We start from the raw sequence: 22,523 nt of genomic DNA on the forward strand, positions 1-22,523 counted from the left end.
TAGATGCACAGGTGGATGGATGGGTGAGTGGATTAATGGATGGGTGGCTGGATGAATGGATGGATGGGCAGATGGACAGATGAGTGGATAGATGGATAGGGTAGATGGATGGATGACAGAACAGAAAAATGAACAGATGGATGGATGGATGGATGGATGGGTGGATGGATGGATGCATGGATGGGTAGGTGGACGGATGGACAGATGGATGGATGGGTAGATGGATGGACAGATGGATGGAGAGGTGGGTGGGTAAGTGGATGGATGGATGGATGGATGGATGGATGGATGGATGGACAGAGGAACAGATGGATGGATGGATGTATGGATGGATGGATGTGACATGAGTTGTGGGTATAAGAGATTGAAGAAATAAATGAACATCCAGTGAGAAAGGGAGTGGCTGAGTTAGTAGCACAGTGATGGGTTAGAGAGGGCAGGGTGTAAGTGAGAGCTCCATAAATGGGGGATGTAAGATGAGGGGCTCAGAGGTAGAACTGAGTGTCTGAAGTGTGAGAATCCATTGCTACCCAAACTCTCACAATCTGAAGGCAGAAAAGTAATACACAATTCTGAGGTGCGTTGGGCTGGCATTCTTCACTGTCTGAACCCTTGCTACTTGCTCTCTAGGACTCGGGAACCAAACAGATTCAGGCAAAGCGGACTCCCTATCTATCCAAACCCAGGAAAGGAATTGATTCCAAAAAGAGCCCATGTCCTTGCTGCTGTCAGAGGTGACTCAGGGCTCTCGTGAGCACAGGGACAGTTTCCCTCCCCGAATCTCTAGCCCACTCCCAAGCCCCTTTATGTGTTCTCCTCTCCCAGCTACATATCCTCAGCAAAGGCTTTTCTTAGGTGCCTTTAGTCTTGCAGGTGATGTGAGGGGGTCCCCCAGGGAGCCCTTGGACCTCATGGTTACTTGAGGCCCTGGCGAAGATAGAAAAAACAAACTACCAAGGGTCTAGGAGGGAGGAGGTCACCACCCATCAACTGGTACCGGGAGACCCATATCTTATTGGTCCTCCTAGGTATCCAAAGCTCCCAGGAAGCTCTGCAACCATCATTTTCACCCCTCTCACTTTGCAGAGTCCTACAACTTGAATAGGCTATAATGAAAGCCTTCTCTAACGAGTCTACTAAGCAGGTACCAAACAGGACAGCTATAACTGTTTTGCAGGAGCAGAGTCCCAGTCAAATCATGGGAGGTGGCTTAGTGCAGAAGACACAGAGATTCTGGAATAAGACACATCTAAGTCCAAACCTCAGTTCTTTCACATGCTACCCATGTGGCCTTGAGAAACTGGCTTAACCCCTTTAAGCCTCCATGTCCTAGGCTGTAAAACGGGAAAAACAATTTTCACCAACCTCATAGATCAGAGGAGCTCATGTAGAATAGCTGTTTACTGATTATTTATTGTATTCCAGTCATTTCTTCCATATTATCTCATTTAATCTTTAATGAAACCCTGTGAAGGTGTTATTAATATCCAATGTCAAAACTAATCAATTTAAATTTTACTGGATTCCAAAACCCATGCTATTCACCACTGGCAACATGTGCCTCCTCCTTATCAGTGCTTAACCTGTGAGCTCCCTTTCCTTTACCCAGTCATTCTCCCATATATTCAGATACCACCTGAAAATCAACCCTTCCCCAGTGCAGTGTTTCTTCCATCACCAGCTTCCTCCTCTGGAAGCAATGCATCCACAGCAGAAGAACGCACCCTGAACTAATGCCAGGAGATTGAGCAACCTAATCAGCACTGTTTTCCTGGAGCATAATATTCTGCTTGCAAATCACTCCCTCCACTGAAGTTAACACAATATAGAGCGTCCTATAACTTATGTAACTAAGCATCCTATGGGCATCCGATTTATTCATCTCTCACAGCTTTGGAGATCAGTAGACCAAACACAGAATATCATCCGCCCCTTTAACAGAGCAACACTAAATTCTCAAGGGCACATTTGTGTTTGTGTTTGTGTATGTGCGCACAGGCGTGCATGTCAAAAAGCTAGTATCTTTTTGCTCTCTCCAGCAAGTACTAAGCCGGGCAGCCTGTCCAAGACCCACCTGCAGCTCAAAAGAAGAGGATGAACTAAATGTGACCAGAGTTCAACCATTACAATTAAACTCTGAGCACAAAAGGAATTAGGAGCATAAACAAGGGCTGGAAAAGGGAGAGATTTTAATAGAAAAAAAAAATGATGGTTTTTTTTTTTCCTCCAAAGTGACACAAAAAAAGAAATTGAACGTCAGCCTCTGAAAAGGATTCCAAATTACCATTTGAAAGGAGAAAAACATAATCGAATGAGGTCCATTTGTGTTCATGCTGAGCCCCAGGTCTTCCTGGCTCCCATCACACTCAGAGCAGGCTGCAGGCGAGAGCCCGAGTCAGCCCATGTGTTCTTCAATCTCAGGTAAGTTTGTCTTCTCCAGTGTTGTTGAACACAGAAGGGATTCCTTCCTCAGGGCTCACAGGACAGGGAAGCCCTGACACTCACTGCCCAGTGACCTCCCACCCCCAACGATACTGCTCACCCTTGGGTATTTCATATTTGCTGAAAACTTTGTGGCAACCACGAGAAACAAACAGAAGGCTCTCCTTCTTCCCACTTTGTAACTGAAAAAATTAAGGCTGGAAGTGGAGAGGGTTCAATGACCTCCACAACTCACCCAGAGAAAAAGTCATGGAGCCAGAGAGCTCAGCCCACCCTCAGCATGCTCCAGTAGTGAGAGTTGTAGCCAAAGAAAACTCAGGGCACCAAGGGAATGCAGAGGACGGGGACCCACCCAACCCAGCAAGAGGGTGAAAGGGTTCCCAGCGACCCCTGAGCTCCTTGTGATTGGAGGGCAACCTGGCACAGGCTGGAAAGTTCTGGAGAGGGAGTACAGAGAGAACAGTGTGCAAAGACAGTGTACAGAGAGACAGAGATTGAAGAACATGGCGCCCACTGGGAATGTCAGCAGCTTGGTGCTGCAGAAACATATGCAGACAAAAAGAAAAAAGAGCCAGAGAAGTGTGCGGCTAGGGGAAGAGGCAGGGCCCACGGATAGGTCCTTGTCTGTCTGGCTCACAATGAGAAACACCTTTGGATCTGATTCCATAGTATCTGTCGCCTTTACATTCCATATAACTCATGTGATTCACTTACAATGCTTATTCACATTTTCTGTCTGTTTAATGTCCTATATGATAGAATATAAGCTCCATGAAATCAGGGATATTCTGTTTGCGTTTGTTCATTGATCCCAAGTACATGTGACAGAGCCTGCCAAAGAGAGGAACTCAATGTTTATATTTATGGGATTGGATTAAAGACATTCAAGGCCGGGCGCGGTGGCTCAAGCCTGTAATCCCAGCACTTTGGGAGGCCGAGACGGGCGGATCACGAGGTCAAGAGATCGAAACCATCCTGACGAACACGGTGAAACCCCGTCTCTACTAAAAAAATACAAAAACTAGCTGGGCGAGGTGGTGGGCGCCTGTAGTCCCAGCTACTCGGGAGGCTGAGGCAGGAGAATGGCGTAAACCCAGGAGGCGGAGCTTGCAGTGAGCCGAGATCCGGCCACTGCACTCCAGCCTGGGCGACAGAGCGAGACTCCGTCACAAAAAAAAAAAAAAAAAAAAAAAAAAGACATTCAAATAATTATTGAATGAAAGGGAGAAAGTCAGGCAAGAAGAAAGTGAGAGAAAAAGGGAAAAAGGAAGAAAAAGAGGGAAGAAGAAAGAGCATGGAAAGGAAGAAGGATGGAGAGACATAGCAAGGGAGTGAAAAAAGAGATAAGGAGTTAATGCTTTCTGGGGTTGATGAGAAGAACCAATGAGATCATTTTTTAGCAACGGTGTGACACGAGCAGGTTTTAATCTTCTGGAAGGACCACTTGAGCTTGAGTATGAAGGAGGACTTGGAGGAGGGAATGAATGAAGGCAGGAAAGCAGGCCCAGAGCAATCTCACTGAAACAACTCCAAAAAAGAGAGAAAGACCTGAACTAGGATTGCTGCAATACAGATACAGAAAGGAGAGGTTCAAGAGATGTTTAGAAGGCACACTCAATTGGTCTTGGCAACTCATGGATCAGATTGGCAGAGGTACTGGGGTGTAAAGGCGGATTGCCAGGTGAATGGTGATGTCACTTACAAAAGTGAAGAACAGGTTAGGGAACCTGCTTTCTTCCTCACAATTGTGGCTCCAGCAGATAGCCTTGTACCTGACATACAGTAGCCACTCTGTAAATGTTGAATGAATGAGTGAGCAAGAGTGGAAGTGGGTATAGGCAGGGGGACAGAGAAATGCACATGAAATTCAGGTTTGGGTTAGCTGCTTTTGAGACCTCCCTGCAGGGAGTCCAGCAAGAAGCTGGATATGCAGGTCTGAAGATGAGAAAGGGGTCAGGGCTGAGGCTTGAGATTTAGAAGTTGTCCATCTGCTGGGGGTGGTGGTTGTTGACAGCTGTGGATGGCATCACCTAATATATATGGAGTTAGAAGAACCTTAGAAAGCATGGACTAGAAGAAGGAAAGTATGTGTGGAAAGGAGGCAGAGGAGTGTAGGAGAAGTACAAGGAGAAAGCTGGGGAATGCAATAACTTACAAGCCACCAGAATAGAGAGCTTGAAGACAAAGGCAGGGGTGAAAGGTGTCTAGTATCCAGGAAGACAAAGGCTGAAAGGTACTGCTGCATGGTGCAGTGAGACATTCACCTGGGGCTTTAAGGCAAGTGGAGTAGGTAGAAGCACAATCTCAGAGTGGTCCGGAGGAGTGAAGGAGGCACAAGAAGTAAAGGGGACAGTGGAGGAGGCCCCAACACTTTCCAACTGCCCCATGCTTCTTCTCAAACACAACAGTATTTTAGAGGTATGGAGAAGAATTTCTCTGAATACTGGGATTCAAACTGGGGTCAGGGGGCTCTTCCTCCTGCCTTCCTGTTTCCCCATTCACCAGCTCCTCTACATCAATCCTTCTGTCCTGGACAGAGAAACTTGTGCCAGAAAACACAGGATATCCTAAAATAACTCCCTACATGCTAAAGGAAAATGAAGTGAACATTTTTCCTTTTTAATTCCAAAATCATGCTTGCAATATACCTTCGATGTTGAAGAACAAGATTCCTTAGTTTTTCACCCTGGACATCACTTTTTCTTTACAGAAAAAACATAAAACCTAAGTGCGTCTTTTTCCCCAGAGAACAGAAAGGAAGCAAAAATTAGATGTGCACGTGGTCGGCAGATTGAGATAGACAGCTTCCTAGACACTCTCTGGAGTTAAGACGGCTGCTCTTTCCAGCTCACACACATTGCATCATCTTTCTGTTGATGTCTCCTCAAGGACTTGTTCCAACACTCTCTGATTTGAAAAGGACCGAGAACAGAGCTTATTAAAAACCCAAGACACTGTATCTGATGCGGGAGCATCAAGGGGCCATTAAACACTCACCTCATTAATAGCCTGCAGAATGAGTCCTTTTCTAAAGCTCACACAAGTTGGTGATTAGACCATCCTGGCATACGAACCCATTTCTCCATTTTTCTCCATTTTTCAATCCCTTGCCAAGCAAAAATTTCAGGCCACAAATTAGAGGTACCCCTGGCTTAAAACAAACCAAACCAAAAAAAAAAGGTTGGGATTTTAATGAGCCTTCTGCCTCTAAATGAATCTCTCTACCCGGCACTCAAGTCCTCTCCAGACTTAAATGAAATGCATCAACAAAGCAAGTCATGCAGTGGGATGAATCCAGAATTCAATATGAGTCAAAGTCTTTTCTCCAGGCCAGCGGCCTTTCTGTTCATCCTGTCGAGTGATAAGTTTGTAGCAAGCAGCGTTAGATCGTGTCGAGTGATTAAGTCTGTAGCAAGCAGCGTTAGGTTTACTCTACAGTTATTATGCACATAGTGACTGTGATGATGTGGTTTCTCATTACCTGGGATCAGACTGTACTTATTCTGCAGAAGTTGGGGATGAGTTTGCTGTCATTCCCGTGGGTAGTCAATAAATCCTTGCAGCCAATTGCTTGAGTTAAGGCGAGGGTTTTACTCTCTCAACAGCCTGAGCTTACCACTACTCCAGTGCTGACCATTCAGTGTCAAATGGCACTGAGGACAAATACCACAAATCACCACATGGCCTGCAGATACCAGCGGGGTATGTAGTCTTGTCACAGACCACAGCCTCTCCACCTTGCTTTCTCCTCTCTAGATGCAACGACCTCTCGGCCACCTTGTGTCCACCACAGAGACCTTGCTTGTCTTGTTCCAGCTTCCTTGAACTGTTCTTACCTTCTCAGTCTGACTCCTGTTCTTCCTTCATTCATTTCTAGATCATCATTTCCTAAGGGATGGCTTCCATACCCTCACTGATTAGGCAAATTTCCTCTCTTCTATGCTCTTTCTTGTATTAGGTTGGTGCAAAAGTCATTGCTGTTACTGCCACCACTTTTAATGGCAAAAAGGGCAATTACTTTTGCAACAACCTAATATTTTCATAGCACTTAATGTGGCTGTTAATCAACATTGATTTATAGACTTCTTTCATGAATGTGTGTGTCCCCCACTTACATAAATGGTCCAGAAAGGCAGGGGCTATGTGTGCTGTTTTATTTTGTTTTACTAATCACTGTATCTCCAGCAATGTAACAGCCTAATTCCATTTTTGGTTTTGTTTTGGTTTACTGGCTTGTTTTGAATGAGGTTAGGCAGCTTGCCTAAGTGCATCAAGGTGAATGAGCTCCCTGTGTCACACAGTATCAAGCAAGTCATTTCTTTCAAACTCTCTCTCACCGCCAGTTTCAACAAACTAGGAGACCCCATCAGGCTGTGTCAGAATCCCCAGGGGCTTGGGCATCACACTGGCAAAGTCTCTGCCAGGTGTTAGGTGTGGGTTCCTATCATTGGTTCCATCACCCCTTAAAGCGGCTTGCATCATCCTTGTAAAGTTCTGTTGTTCAGACTCATGATCAAGACACAAAACAATTCCCAGGGGCTTGAATCAGCCCCTCCTAGCTGCTACTGGGTGAACACTGTGATTTGTGACAGGCAATTTAAATGCAACATGTAGACTTTCTTCAAATGTAGCTGCCACTGAAGTGAGATGTTTGGAAAGAATCCACTGTCCTGTGGGCTTTCTTGTCTGCCTTCTGTTTTTGTTTCTGTTACTGTCATGTTTTAACTTTAAAAATTTTAAACCTCTACCTATAAGCTACATAATACCCATACTTAAAGCAAAAATAAAAGTTCAGATTCTCAGGGGTTCTATGCAAGTCCTGCTTTATCACGTATGAGCCGTGTGTCTTGGGAAACTCACTTCATTTCACTGATCTTCAGAGCTTCAGTCTCTTCACGGGAATAACAAATAGTATGAGTCTTACCAACTTCTAGAACTGCACAGTGAGCCAGATGTCAATTATCACTTAACTGTGTCTTTCTTTAATTAATTCATTCATTTAACCTACTATTTATTCATCTCTGGACCAGGTACAGTGCTGAAGGCTGAGAATCCAGTAGTGAACAAAAACATCCATGAAACCTGCATTCACAGAGCTTATGATCCAGATGGGAAAGACAAATATTAATTAAACAACCACACACGCACAATTGCTATTGAAATTCACATTTTGTAAGAAAAACTTATGGCGTGTTAAGAATGCACAATGGGGGAAACAACAATTTAGATGATCAATGACTTCTCCAAACAGGAGATGCTGGAGTAGGGGTTAGGCAAAGAGGAGAGGAAAGAATGCCTCTTGCAAAGAAGGTGCTTCACATGCAAAGGTGTCCGGATAGGAGGCAAGTGTAAGGGTCTTTAAGAAAGTCATTTGGGGTAAGGATGAAAGAGACTGATTCTCTGCTAATAAAATGTATTTGTATTTATATTCCTTTGTATCTAAAGAAGAGGCTATTACCTTCCTCTCACCTCTCAGTTGCCCAAGAATCTTTTCACAGTTTCCATCTAATCCCTTTCAATAATTCCCTGGCTGCTAATCAGAGAAAAGGTGTTAATTCCCTTATTAGCATACCTCTGCCTCTCTGTGATCACAAAATGCTCCTAACTTCCTCCTCCCTGGGAATGCCCTTGGCTTTCACTCTGGTCCTGTGTGCTATCTGCCTAGGGCTTGTTCTCAGCCAGGCGGACCAGCACTCACCTGGTGCCAGCCCCGAATTTTACTCAGAGAAAATTATTTAAGGGAGCTGTCCATGTTCAGGACACACAGCACGGATCCGGGATTGAGTTCCAAACCCAGGGCTGCTCTCACCGTGGGACACAGCCACTCCCTATCGCATGAACCACCCAAGGAGGGACAAGCTCTGTCATTTCTGTAAGCACTCCTCAGCATTTGGGTCCTAATACTGTGGTTTCCTTTAATCAACCTTTTTCATGCCTTCCCATATGAAACCCCAATTCACTTTGAAAGACATTATCAGTAACGATACCACAATCCAGGTGTTCTCTGCATGTACTGGGTGGCCCAGAGTAGTGGAATGGAAATAAAGCAAATATAAAACCAGTTTTCAATAGGAAGGGAGATTATCCAAATGATGTCATCGCATCATAATTAGCAATAGGACCAGAGTTCCCAACCACAGCAAAGCACATCAAAATGGGGCGATCTCAACTCTTCTTTAATTGGGAAATTTAACAACCGAAAGATGACCCTCGATGACTCTGAAGGGCTTGGTTTCTCATATTTCCTGGACCTCTTTGAACCTCACCTGAGAACTCTGCTATAGACTTGGGCAACCACACTCTTAGGGTTGTCACACTGGTTGCCCCCATGAGCAAAACTTGGCCACTGATATGAAGGTCCTCCCCAAAAGAACAGGTTGGCTTGTTTTCCATGTTGATTGTGCATGCTTCTCTAGTCTTTCCTCTCAGTTATACCAGGAAAGAGAGATAGTGATAAACTGCTTTAGAATCACAACTCTGCTATCTCCAAGCTGGCTGACTTTGAGCTAGTTGCTTAGCTTCTCTGTGCCTGCCTTCCTCCTCCATAAATGAAGATAACTACCACTTCTGCATAAGCGACTGTGAGAATTAAAAGTGGCAATGGATGTAAAGGCACCAGGCACGCAATTAACTCCTAATACCGTTAGCTGTTATCATAATGCTATTAATAACATCCAGCCAGATCTGAACTTACTATCAAATCTATCCTCCTTGAATGTTGACTTGCCACAAAGCCATGGCTCCCTGTTGCTGATTTGGGCAATGTTGGTTTTCTAAGACCATCTTTCTTGGCAAACCAGACTGTGAACTGCCAAATTTACTACTACTCATACCCATCAATGACCACACAGACACATGCACACACATACACATGTTCAACCCCACTTCCATATATTTAGCAATGGTCCCCTGGAGCTCTGTTCCCATAGATTTTATCTGGCACAGTATGTCTGAGGTGTGGCCCAGAAATCTGTATTTTTAAGTAGATTCTGAAGCAAATGGTCAGCAAATTGGTCCTAGGACAGATCCTGTGGAATGGAAGCACTTTGCCAAAGTGAACTATCAAGAATTACAGAGACATCGGCCGGGCGCGGTGGCTCAAGCCTGTAATCCCAGCACTTTGGGAGGCCGAGACAGGTGGATCACGAGGTCAGGAGATCGAGACCATCCTGGCTAACACTGTGAAACCCCGTCTCTACTAAAAAAATACAAAAACTAGCCGGGCGAGGTGGCGGGCGCCTGTAGTCCCAGCTGCTCTGGAGGCTGAGGCAGGAGAATGGCGTAAACCCGGGAGGTGGAGCTTGCAGTGAGCTGAGATCCGGCCACTGCACTCTAGCCCGGGCGACAGAGCAAGACTCCGTCTCAAAAAAAAAAAAAAAAAAAAAAAAAAGGAATTACAGAGACCTGGGGAAAGAATGCTTGCTGTGTATTAGGTTTCAGTTGCATATATTCGTTTGCATACCAGATTGCAAGCTACTGAGGGCAGAAATTAGAACCTGAATAGCTTCATACCTCCACCTCTCTCCAAGCCACATATAGTAGGTGCTAAACAAACACTAAAGCATAAACTGCCTCAACAGACTAGAAAATTCATACAAGCATGGGCTTGTTCACTGATACATGTCTTGTGCTGGCTGTACAGAAGGTGTTCAGTGAGTATTTGCTAGATAAATGAATTAATGAATAAATATAGAGGAGTTGGTAGGGAAAAGGCACAAAATGAGCAGAATTGGTGCTAATTTATGTTGAATCAGACAGATGTTCAGCTTATGCCCCAAATTTTTACAACCATCTTCCTTTCAAGTCAATGAACAACTGCTAGGAGCCTCTGAGCCACGCTACCCCAGAATACCCCAGAACGCTCATTCCTCTTCAAATATTTGGTTTTCAGTGTCACAAGGACAGGTATTTATCTGGACCAGAGAAATAGGCTGGATTTGCACTCATCTGTCACAGTGCCCTGAAATCAGCCTCAAATGATTCACAGCCCTCTTGAAAATATCTCCAATCTCCTAAGAGATAAAAAGCCTCACTCATTTTCCCGCCCCGAACCACCAAGCAGCTTCTATCCCTGAACCTAGAGCGAAATTATGATGTTCTGTCTCCTCCTCCTATTTCAATTCCTCACGCCCTGCATATCTCCCCATAGAAGCTCATAATAGGCTTGTATTATCAAGTTATGTATCAAGTTATGGCACCAAGGTTTTGGAATCACTTCAATCTATTTGCAGAGTGAGCCCGGTTAGTATTTAAATATGCCGCCCAAGCTACCGATGTGCAACATCTGAACTCTTCACCTGGGATGATTTATTCCAGGAGTCGCCGTTCTGACTTGCCACACAGGCTCTCCACTGTGCTAAACAAGCAGCCCAAAGAACCAGAGGGCTTGCCAATGGTTTTCTTGTGGTTTTATTCTTTTATTAAGTAAAAACATTGGCCAGGCATGGTAGCTCACACCTATAATCCTAGCACTTTGGAGGCTGAGGTGGGTAGATCACCTGAGGTCAGGAGTTCAAGACCAGCCTGGCCAACATGGTGAAACCCTGTCTCTAATAAAAATACAAAAATTAGCTGGACGTGGTGGTGCACGCCTGTAATCCCAGCTACTGGGAGGGTGAAGCAAGAGAACTCCTTGAACCCAAGAGGCAGAGGCTGCAGTGAGCCAAAATCGGGCCACTGCACTCCAGCCTCAGTGACAGAGCGAGACTCCATCTCAAAAAACAAACAAAAACCATAGCACATACCAGCAAACCTAGAAACTCACTGAAACCACATAATTGAGCAACATTAAAGGCAGAGATGATGTGGCTTCCTGGTTGAGACCGAACCATCTGGCCCAGGTAACAGATAGTAGAGCCTAGTAGTAAAAAAGGAAAAAACGTGAGCTTTGCACATAGGAGGGGCTCAATCAACAATGTCCCATTGTTGAATAAATATTGAATGAACTAGATTGCAGACACTGAGTTTATAACAACCTGAGAAGAAATTACATGAACAAGTTGGACATAATTTTGCATGTATACTGTTATCATAACCTTATTAAACAGATAAAAAAACTATACACAGATAACAATGCAAAAAGATAATACACCTCAAAACACTAAGAGTGACTGTCCTTGGATTGTAGCATATGGATGCCTTTATATTTTCTTGCTTCTGCTTTTCTGTATTTTTCAAATTTTCTATAATTAGCCTGTTTCTTTTATAAATGAAAAATTAATTTGAAAATGAGGCAGCCTAGGTAGGTAGGGAGAGCATATGCTGCAAAGACAAACAGACTATCTTTTATTAATTGTATCACTTGTTCCTAACGTGTGATTTTTCTTTTTTTATACACTTTATTTTTATTTATGTATTTACTTGGGACAGGGTCTGACTCCGTCACAAAAGCTGGAGCGCAATGGCATGATCTCAGCTCACTGCAGCCTCTGCCTCCTGGGCTCAAACCACCCTCCCATCTCAACCTCCCAAGTTCAGGGACTACAGGTGTGTTCCACCACACCTGAATAATTTTTGTATTTTTGGCAGAGATGAGGTTTTGCCGACTTGTCCAGCCTGGTCTCAAACTCCTGGACTCAAGTGATCCTCCTGCCTCAGCCTCCCAAAGTTCTGGGATTACAGGCAAGAGCCACTGCCCTCAGCTATAATTTTCTTAGTCTCAATTTCCTGAGTTATACACTAGAGCTAATAACATTTACCATTCAAGTGAGTTTGTTATTGTTGTTTTCACTTACATGCAATTTAATGGATGTAAAATACTCAGCACTATGCTGCTTGCTATACAGCAAGCATTCAACACATGTATGACTTTAGCACCCAACAGACTGTTAGAGAAGTACAGTACTTATTCATGTACTCATTGACTTAATGGCCCTTTATTAAGCCTCAACCATGTACCAAGAACTACTATCTCACTGAAGCTGAGGTCCAGGAGGAAGACATTCCAAGTCTGAATCTCTGGGTACCACTCTGATGGAAATACGCAGCTATAATCCAATAGAAGGTCACATGCACCAGACAGGGAACTCATCTAACGATATGGGGGTGTGGGGGTGGGAGATCACTAGGAGAGGGTAGGAGGAGTAAAGAGCTTTCTACACTCAATCCAGTGAATGAACCACAAAAGCATCATGCTGAAGCAAAAGAAGCCAGCCACAAAGGCATGCTATGCAAGCCCATTTATAACAGAAAAGAAGGGAAATTTTATAAAACTGCAAGAACAGGCAAAACTAATCTATGATGATTGAATTCAGAATAGTGGTTATCTTGGGGTTGGTGAGAAGGGAGCAAACAAGAACTTTATAGGGAACTAGAAATGTTCTATATCTTTGCAATATATCTATGTAATAAAACTGTACTTGAACCAATTAAACAAAAATTTTGAGATTTTTAAAAATTTTACTCTAAGTTCCAGCATACATGCACAGAATGGGCAGGTTTGTTACATAGGTATACATGTGCCGTGGTGGTTTGCTGCACCCATCAACCTGTCATCTACGTTTTAAGCCCCACATGCATTAGGTATTTGTCCTAATGTTCTCCCTCCTCTTGTCCCCACCTCCTGACAGGCCCCAGTGGGTGATGTTCCTCTCCCTGTGTTCATGTGTTCTCATTGTTCAACTCCCACTTATGAGTGAGAACATGTGGTGTTAAACAATTTTTTAAAAATGTTCTGCATCTTGATCTGTGTGGTCACAATTGTATATATTTGTAAAAATTCATCGGGCTTTATTTACACTTAAGATTCATGCATTATACTATATGTAAACTATACCTCCATAAAGTACTACTGAAACAAACAAAAGGCTTTTAGATAATTACTATAGGTTTATTAACCTTCAGCCTCTGTATATTTATTGAGAATCTGCTATTCGATAATTCAACCATTCAACAGATATTTACTGTATTGCTACTCTGTGCCAGGTACTATTCTAGACCCTGGAGTATAGCAATGATGAACAAAGCTCCCTGCCCTCATGGGGCATGCATTTTAGAACTATGTGCCAGACATAGTGCCATGTCCTGGTGGAGAAGAGGAAGAGCGTGTGGTGCAGGAATGGAAGAACTCACAGTCTAGTGGACAGACAGACACAAAGTCACACCGCACCGTGCGGTGCTGTGATAGGGCATGTGGTGTCTTGATGCACAGCAGGAAGGGGCCATGCGGGCTGACTGCAAATTTGGAGAGGGTTCCCAAGAAAACAAACACAGTCTGAGGATGAAGCAGAAGAGATGGCAGGTGACTCTTTGGAGGACGCAAGAGCATCCTCGAAGGTGTGTGTGCAAAGGCACAGCTGCAAGGACTTGGAGGGAATCCTCAAACATCCACATGGAGTTTCATACTATGGAGCTTACGTGCATTTACAGTACAAGTGTGGCCCTGGAACCAATGGCCCAATCCTGCATCTACCACTTGATAAATATGGGACCTTGCACAATTACTCAGCCTCCAATTCTTCTTCCCGAAAATGTGACCAGTGTTAGTGCTTAATTGAGGTTTTTGCGAGGATTTAATGGGATCAGCCATGGTGTGTTCATTTTCTATTGCTGCTATAACAAATTACCATCAACTATAACAAATTATCATCAACTATAACAAATTACCATCAACTTGGCGGTGGCTTAAATAATCCTCATTTACTCTCTTACACTTCTGTGGTTCTGAAGTGTGACATGGGTCTCGCTGGACTAAAATCAATGTGTCAGCAGGGTTGCTTTCCTTTCTGGGGGCCCTAGGGGAAAATCCACTTCCTTGCCTTTTCCATCTTTCAGAGGCTGCCCACATTCCTCGGCTTATGACTCCTTCATCTTAAAGCCAGCACCACTGCATCTCTCTGACTCTTCTATCTTCACATCTTTCTCTGTCCACATCATGGAAAAGCTCTTCACTTTTGAGGATTCACAGGACTAAGTTGGTCCCACCTTGCTAATCCAGGATCATCTGCATCTCAAGGTGCTAAACCCTGAATCTCACAGCTGCAAAGTCCCCTTTGCACTATAAGCAACATATTCACACACTCTGGAGATGAAGGCATGGACATCTTAGGGAAGCCATTATTCTTCCTATCACACATGAAATTATTTAGCACAATGTCTGGCTTATAGTGTGTGCTTAATAATTGTTAGGCACTATATTACTATTGTTAAATATGATTCAAGAGTATGAGAAGGAAACACCAAATCTTCTGGACCAATAAGCATGCAAATATAAACCAACTTAGGTGTAAATCCTGGGAATACTCAGGTCTTAGGGAACTACTCCAAACGATGCACAAACCTAGTTTCCATTTAGACAAAAGTTTCTAAAAAAGTAAGACTTCTTCACTAAATACTACCAGTTGCATACTCACATGCTGGCAGAACAAAGACTGCAGGGTGTTTCAGCATCTCCATACCAACAGCTAGAACAGATTCCTCTCCTACCCCTCTGTGCCGTATCAACCAGCTGGTCTGGTCTGACTCACAAATGGCTATGGCCTGGTGGTAAAGGGAACTTGGTCAACCATTTGCAAAGAATTCCAGGCAACTGGGGAGATGGAACAAAACTGCACCCCCCCCACCAAAAGCTGCCTCAACATCATTAAAAGTTGGGCAGTGTGGAAGCCAGGAAATAGAACACAAAGCATGCTGGGCTGAGCTATGGAATAAAAGACTTTTGTGACAGCGAATAAACTCTACCTCCCCCATTTTAAGCAGAAATCACAAACAATTTTGATCCCACTTAATAATTTCCCCACACTTGATGAGACGGCGGGCTCCATGAGAGCAAGGGTCTTGCCAGGAAGCCAACAGTCAATGTCTGATGTCCAGTCCATGTCTGGCACACAGCTGAGACCCAATAAAATAAGACGTGTGGAATTAAAAAATAAATGAATGCATAGGAAATCACCCAGGACCACATTCAAGGGTAATATTTAGATTCTAAACCAGGGGTTAACAGTCTATGGTTTGTGGACCAAATCCTCTCCACAGCCTCTTTTATATAGCCCAAAAGCAGAGCCAAGCCCTTTCCTGAATGTATTGTCTGTGGATGCCTTTGTGCTACAGCAGCAGAATATGTGGCCTCTCAGTTTGCCAAGCCTAAAATATTTACTATCTGGCCTTTTATATAAAACACTTGCCAATCGCTGCTTTATAATGCATTCTGGTAGCTTATCAAAATAATCTTGGGATCTTTTAAATATGCAGCAGCTTAAGCCCAGAATCTGAATTTTAACTAGTTTTCCAATCCTTGCACTGAAAGAGAAGTGATCTGATTTCACAACAACAGGGTTCTACACTTTTCTCTTTTTTTACTTTTAAGTTCAGGGATACACGTGCAGGTCTGTTACACAAGTAAACTTGTGCCATGGGGGATTGTTGTACAGATTATTTCATCACCCAGGTAGTAAGCCTAGTACCTATTACTTTCCTGACTCTCTTCCTCCTCCCACCCTCCACCCTCTGAAAGGCCCCATTGTGTGTTTTTCCTCTATATGTGTCCATGTATTCTCATCATTTAGCTCCCCACTTATAAGTATTAATATATGATACTTGGTTTTCTGTTCCTGTGTTAGTTTGCTAAGGATAATGGCCTCGAGCTCCATCCACGTCCCTCCGAAGGACATGATCTCATTCTTTTTTTATGGCTGCATAATATTCTGTGGAGTATATGTACCACATTCTCTTGATCCAGTCTATCACTGATGGGCAAATATTTAGGTTGATTCCCTGTCTTTGCTATTGTGAATAGTCCTGCAAGAACATACACATGCATGTGTCCTTATAATAGAATGATTTATATTCCTTTGGGTATACACCCGGAAATGGGATTGCTGGGCCAAAAGGTATTTCTGTCTTTAGGTCTTTGAGAAATTGCCACACTGTCTTCCATAACAGCAGCACTAATCTACACTCCCACCACCAGTGTATAAGCCTTGATCGGAATCACCCAAAAGGCTTGTTAAAACAGATTGACAAGCCCTGCCCCTCACTTGCTGATTCAGTAGGATGCATATGGGCCTGAGAATGTCCATATTTTGGCCCTAACACAAGTGATACTGATGATGCTGGTACAGGAATCACAGTGCAAAGGTTACCCAGTGCCCATCCTTGTTTAATAGTGGCTCATTTTCCACACTTTAGCAGTAGTGAAACTCGAGTCACTATTAAGGTCTCACGATTAAATTCTCACTATTAGTTTAGCGCTATTAAGTGACTCATGTTCCACTCAGCGGTAGATTCTGTGTTCAGCAGGTCCCACATTTTGAAATTTGGGGTGAATTCTTCCTGAGACTGTGTGGCAATAAAGAACATGAATTATGCTCACAACTGCAAAGATGTGGAACCAACCTAAGAGCCCATCAGTCAATGAGTGGATAAGGAAACGTGGTAGATATACACCATGGAACACTACTCAGTCATAAAAAAGAACAAAATGATGTCTTCCAGCAACTTAGAGGAAGCTGGAAGCCATTATTCAAAGCGAAGTAACTCGGGAATGGAAAACCAAATATCGTTATGTTCTCAGTTATAAGTGGGAACTAAGCTATGAGGATGCAAAGACACAAGAATGATATAATGGGCCAGGTGTAGTGACTCATGCCTGTAATCCCAGCACTTTGGGAGGGCAAGGTGGGTGCATCACTTGAGGTGAGGAGTTCGAGACCAGCCTGGCTAACGTGGCAAAACCCTGTGTCGACTAAAAATACAAAAATTAGCCGTGCATGCTGGCATGGGCCTGTAGTCTCAGCTACTTGGGGAGGCTGAGGCAGTAGGATCACTTGAACCTGGGAGGTGGAGGTTTCAGTGAGCCAAGATTGCATCATTGCACTCCAGCCTGGGCGACAGAGTGAGACTCCATCTCAAAAAAAAAAAAAAATGACATAATGGACTTTGGGGATTTAGGGGTGGGGAAAGTTTGGGAGGGGGTGAGGGATAAAAGACTACATAGTGAGTCGTCTTGGGTGACAGGTGCACCAAAATCTCAGAAATCACCACTAAACAACTTATCCTTACAACCAAAATCTGCCTATACTCCAAAAATTATTGAAATCAAAATAAATTTTTTAAAAAAGAATATGAATTATGAACGCATTAGGAGGCAGACAGTGAAATGTCAAAAAGAAAGACACTTATGACTGTGGCTGGAATTCTTTCATACAGTGCTTCATTATTTCCAAAGTTAGTCCCCCCATCTATTATCTCATGTAAACCTCCAGACAAACCTCCAGACAACCCACTGGGTAGGTGTTATTATTGCAACGTGATTCTTACTCCCATTTTGCAGGAAAAAAGGAGGAGGCTCAAAGGGGTTGAAAATAGATACAAGTTAATCTCCCTGACACTCCCCTTACCCATTCAATAACAATCTCTCTAAGCTTTGTATTGCTTCCTTCTTTCTTCTCTCCCCGTATCTATTTCTTTGCCTCTATTGACTTGTATGTGTGTATGTACATATGTATGTATGTAATTAGAGATGGAGTTTCACTCTTGTTGCCCAGGCTGGAGTGCAATGGCATGATCTTGGCTCACTGCAACCTCCGCCTCCTGGGTTCAAGCAATTCTCCTGCCTCAGCTTCCCAAGTAGCTGGGATTACATGCATGTGCCACCACACCCGGCTAATTTTGTATTTTTAGTAAAGATGGGGTTTCACCATGTTGGTCAGGCTAGTCTTGAACTCCTGACCTCAGGTGATCCACCCACCTCGGACTCGCAAAGTGCTGGAATTACAGGCATGTGCCACCGTACCTAGCCGTATTTATTTTTTTGACAGAGTTTTGCTCTTGTTACCCAGGCTGAAGTGCCATGGCATGAACTTGGCTCCCTACAACCCCTGACTCCCAGGTTCAAGAGATTCTCCTGCTTCAGTCTCCCAAGTAACTGCGATTACAGGTAGGTGCCACCACACCCGGCTAATTTTGTATTTTTAGTAGAGATGGGGTTTCTCCATGTTGGTCAGCCTGGTCTCGAACTCCCAACCTCAGGTGATCCGCCCGCCTCGGCCTTCCGAAGTGCTGGGATTACAGGTGTGAGCCACTGCACCCTGCCCTCAAACCACATATGTTAAAGTAAAAAGAAAAAGTTGAAATTAATATTAATAATGTATCTTACTCAACTCACTATATTATCATTTTAATGTGCAATCAATATAAAAAATTATTAATGAGATACTTCACATTCTTTTTTTTTTCCACAGCAAGTCTGAAATCCAGAGTGAATTTAACACTTATAGTACATTTCAGCTCACACTAGCCACATTTCAAATGCTCAGTAGACACAGGAATTCAGTGGCCATCCTGTTGCACAAAACAGCTCTCTGTGGTCAAGGTGATCTCCTGGTCCCATGGTCCTTTTTTGAACTTGGTGTTATTGAATCGTTCTTCTACTGACATCACCTCCCTTTTCTCCTTGACACACTCTCCTCCAATGTTGCCTGAAACATCTTTTTCTCCTTGTCCTTCTCTTATGTCTCCCTGATCATTCCTTCTTATGTGCACACTTTCTTCATTCGCCTCTTAATGAGTTAGTGTTCCCCAAGGCTCTGCATTGCATCCATTGTTTCTCACTGGGTACATCATTTACTTGGACATTTTATCCACCCTTTATGGTTTTAAATATATGCCAGTGGCTTCCAAATCTAGATCATTCCACTGGACTTTGATACTTAAATAACTGGATGTTCATGGTGCCCCATAAGCCAGTTAAGGTCAACAAACTTTAAAACTGACCTTGTCATCCACCACCCAAAGATAGTGATACCTCAATCCACAGCCATCCAGAAACCCTAGAGCAGTGGTTCTTAACATGCAATGACTGTGCTCCACTAGGGAATATTTGGCTATGCCTGGAGACGCATTTAGCTGTCACAGCTAGGGGGCAGGGTATGACTGGCAGCCAGTGGGTAAAGACCAGGGATGCTGCTAAACATCCTACAATGTACAAGAAAGCTCCCTATAACAAAGAATTATCTAGCCCAAAATGTCAAGAATTCCACTGTTGAGCAACTCTGCCTTAAAGCCTTAACTGCATCAGCAGCTCACAGGAGACTCACAGACACGTCTATTCTTGCACCCCATCTCAGACCTACTGAATTAGAATTCTCTGAAGTGAGGCCCGGTGTTGGTGTTTTAACACACTCTCCAAATGAATCTTATACACACTACAGTTCAAGAATCACCACTCTAGTTAGAGCCAACCTTGACGTCAAAGAAATCTACTGAGTTCTTGTTCCGCACCAAGCACTGGGATCACTGATACAGAAAAAAGCAGCTAAAATTCAATGTTTGAGTAAGCATTTAACCTCAGCCTTCAGAATACAACCTCCTAAGCCTCCAGGTGAATCATTTAACTCTGTTTTCTCTTTATTAGCACTATTCCAGAAAAAATTGACCTATAAGGGTCATGGTCCAAAGCAACAAGTCTTTAATATATAATCCTTTTCTTAGCCCTGGAGCTTGGAGCTTATTTCTTCAAATTTAAAGTTAGGAAATAGACCAGTGTTTTGGTGCAATGCCCACTAGAGAGACTGGAGTAGAGACCAATGCAGGAAAATCCTCAAACCTTTCCATCGTATTAAGCTCAGTTTATATTTTAAAACATATGAAAGAAAGTGCTTTTGAGATATGGGGATAAAGATACGATAGATCTGCTAAGGAAAAGAGGCCTTGAGGATTGTTTAGATTCACTTGGCTGCTGGAGGGCCCTAGAAAGAATTAACTTAGAGGGGAAATAAATCTGGAATCCAGTTCTTGCTCTGCCTTAACTGACAATGTGAATTTTTTTTAAAAAAGCCATTTTGGTTCAAGAAATATGTATTAAGGATCTCTGATGAGCTAGACACAAAGTCAGGTACTGAAGATAAAATAAATAAAGCAGGCAAAGTCTCCTACCTTAAGAAAATTACAGGCTGGTAAACTCTCAACAGGAGAAATATTGGATTTATCAAATATAGTTTCTTCCCCTGAGAAACTCAGACTGGTTGCTGAGAGAGACAAATATATTTTATAATTTCAAAACAATGTAGTAAATGTTAAAGTATTACAGAATGCTACAGAATAATGTAGAGATGAAAGGATCATTCACCCTGGGAATAAAGGAAAGCTTTCTGGAGAAGACACAGTTGTGTAGATAGCCATTTGAGAGGCAAGACTGGAGGGAAGGGGACAGGCTAGAAGGCTATTTCAGGAATTCTATAAAGAGATGATCAAGGCACGAACAAAGGCCATGGGTGATAAATAAGAGCAGGCGGTATGAAGAGGGGTGAATTAAGGATGTCCACACTGTTTTCTATTATCCTTCCCATTGACAGGTAGATTGCTTTATCCTCCTCTTGAATCTGACCAGCACAATGACTGTGTGACCAATAGAAAAGCCTAACTTTTAAGTAAAACAGAAGCTTCTACTTCTTCCCTCATATAACACTTGCCCTTGGGTATGTCAACTCAAAATTCAACTGCCATGCTTTGTGAAATCCAAGCCACATAGAAAGATTACGTTAGGCAGTGAGCTAAGCCCCCAAGCCAGTGGCCAGCTCCACCCACTTAGCTATATCATGAGCCATCTCATACATTCCAGCCCAACTGTCCTCTCAGGGAACTGCAGCCCCAGCTATTATTACATGGAGCAGAAGAACCACCTAGCAGAGCCCAGTCAACCCACAGAACTGTGACTGACAATAAAATGATTCTTGTTTCTAGCTCCTATATCTTGTAGTAACAGTATATAAGAATGTAAAACTGCCAATGTCAGGTAAGAAAATGAGATGGCTGAAGATGATAACATGTCAGTCTAACTTCACCACAAAAATTATCTGATCTAGTTTATCTGCAAAGATAGTTCCAGCAGTGTAGAAGTGTAAGAGAGTAACAGAAGATAGCCAGAGTTGTGCTTCTGGTATGGTAGGAAATCTCTTAACAGATTCCCTCCCACACCCAAACAGGTAAACACTTAAAGCTAGAAGGAAAAAAGATACCTGAAGGCTGTGTAGAATAAAAACAGCCAGTAGATTTCACAGGGACATTGAAACATGGAAGAAGGGCTCATCATAGAGTGAGTTCTACATTTTTGCCATTTAGGTCTGACAGCATGCTGCTGTCCCAAAATGGCACTGGGTAGCTCAACATCTAATGGAAGAGCCATGGTCTTTCTTGCCTGAAAAGGTGGAAGTTAGAGACCTGGAAGTCCATGGCCAGCAGAATATAAAAATCCCAGAAAGAAGAGACTTGGAGAAGGGAATTCTTGGCATGTATATATAAACTCTGCCCAAGTCTCTGGTCAGTCCTTGAACAAAGGATGAGTAGACAAGGCTCAAAGTGGTTTGCATCTAAACCTAACAGGACTGAGAACTGAGCCTCCACCCAAGAGACAGAGATGGAAATTTAAGTATAACCAGGTTAATTACCTGCTAAGACACAAATATGAATACTCTTTAAAGAAATATAATGTAACCCACAATATAGCATTCACAAAGTGCTAGTACAATTCAAAATTACTTTACATATAAGAAATAGGGAAATCTGACCCATTCTCAAGGAAAAAAGATAATCAACAGAGGTCAATCCCAATATCAAGTATATTGTTAAAATAGTTAAAGCTGCTATTCTAACAATATACTTAATGAGGTAAAGGAAAATATGCTCATCACAAAGAAAAAGGTAGGAAATCTCAGAAGAGGAAAATTAAAAAAAAATAAAATTTAGAACTGAAAAATAAAATATCTGAAATAAAGAATTTACTGGATAGAACTAATATGAGAATGAAGATGACAGAGGCAGGAGTCAGAGAGCTTGAAGATAGATCAACAGAAATGATGTAAGCAGAGGGGCTTTTAAAAATTAACAGAGCGAAGTCTAACATACATGTGATTAAAGTGTAACAACCCAAGATCACCTTGCCACTGCCTAGACAGAGCCGGTTTATCAAGACAGGGGAATTGCAACAGAGAAAGAGTAATTCACACAGAACCAGCTGTGCAGGAGATCAAAGTTTCATTATGACTCAAATCAGTCTACCCAAGAATTCAGGGATCAGAGTTTTTAAGGATAATTTGGTGGGTAGAGGGCCAGTGAGTTGGGAGTTCTGATTGGCTGGCTGGAGATGA

The 22,523-nt window shown here is 43.0% G+C and overlaps 1 protein-coding gene across 4 annotated transcripts in view; it reads right to left on the reverse strand.

The window, feature by feature from the left end:
* The window catches only part of GRIN2A (glutamate ionotropic receptor NMDA type subunit 2A), a 427,129-nt gene that overhangs the window by 190,011 nt on the left and 214,595 nt on the right, over positions 1-22,523 (reverse strand). Inside the window, exon 1 of one of the 4 annotated variants that reach the window (XM_026446650.1) lies at positions 20,314-20,360. The exons of the other annotated variants lie outside the window; for them this stretch is intronic. The gene's annotated coding sequence lies outside the window, so the exon portion shown is untranslated. Of the gene's footprint in view, positions 1-20,313; positions 20,361-22,523 lie in introns of those variants that run through there. 4 annotated transcript variants of the gene reach the window in all.

The sequence above is a fragment of the Piliocolobus tephrosceles genome, chromosome 17, assembly GCF_002776525.5.
Source record: "Piliocolobus tephrosceles isolate RC106 chromosome 17, ASM277652v3, whole genome shotgun sequence".
Lineage (NCBI taxonomy): Eukaryota > Metazoa > Chordata > Mammalia > Primates > Cercopithecidae > Piliocolobus > Piliocolobus tephrosceles.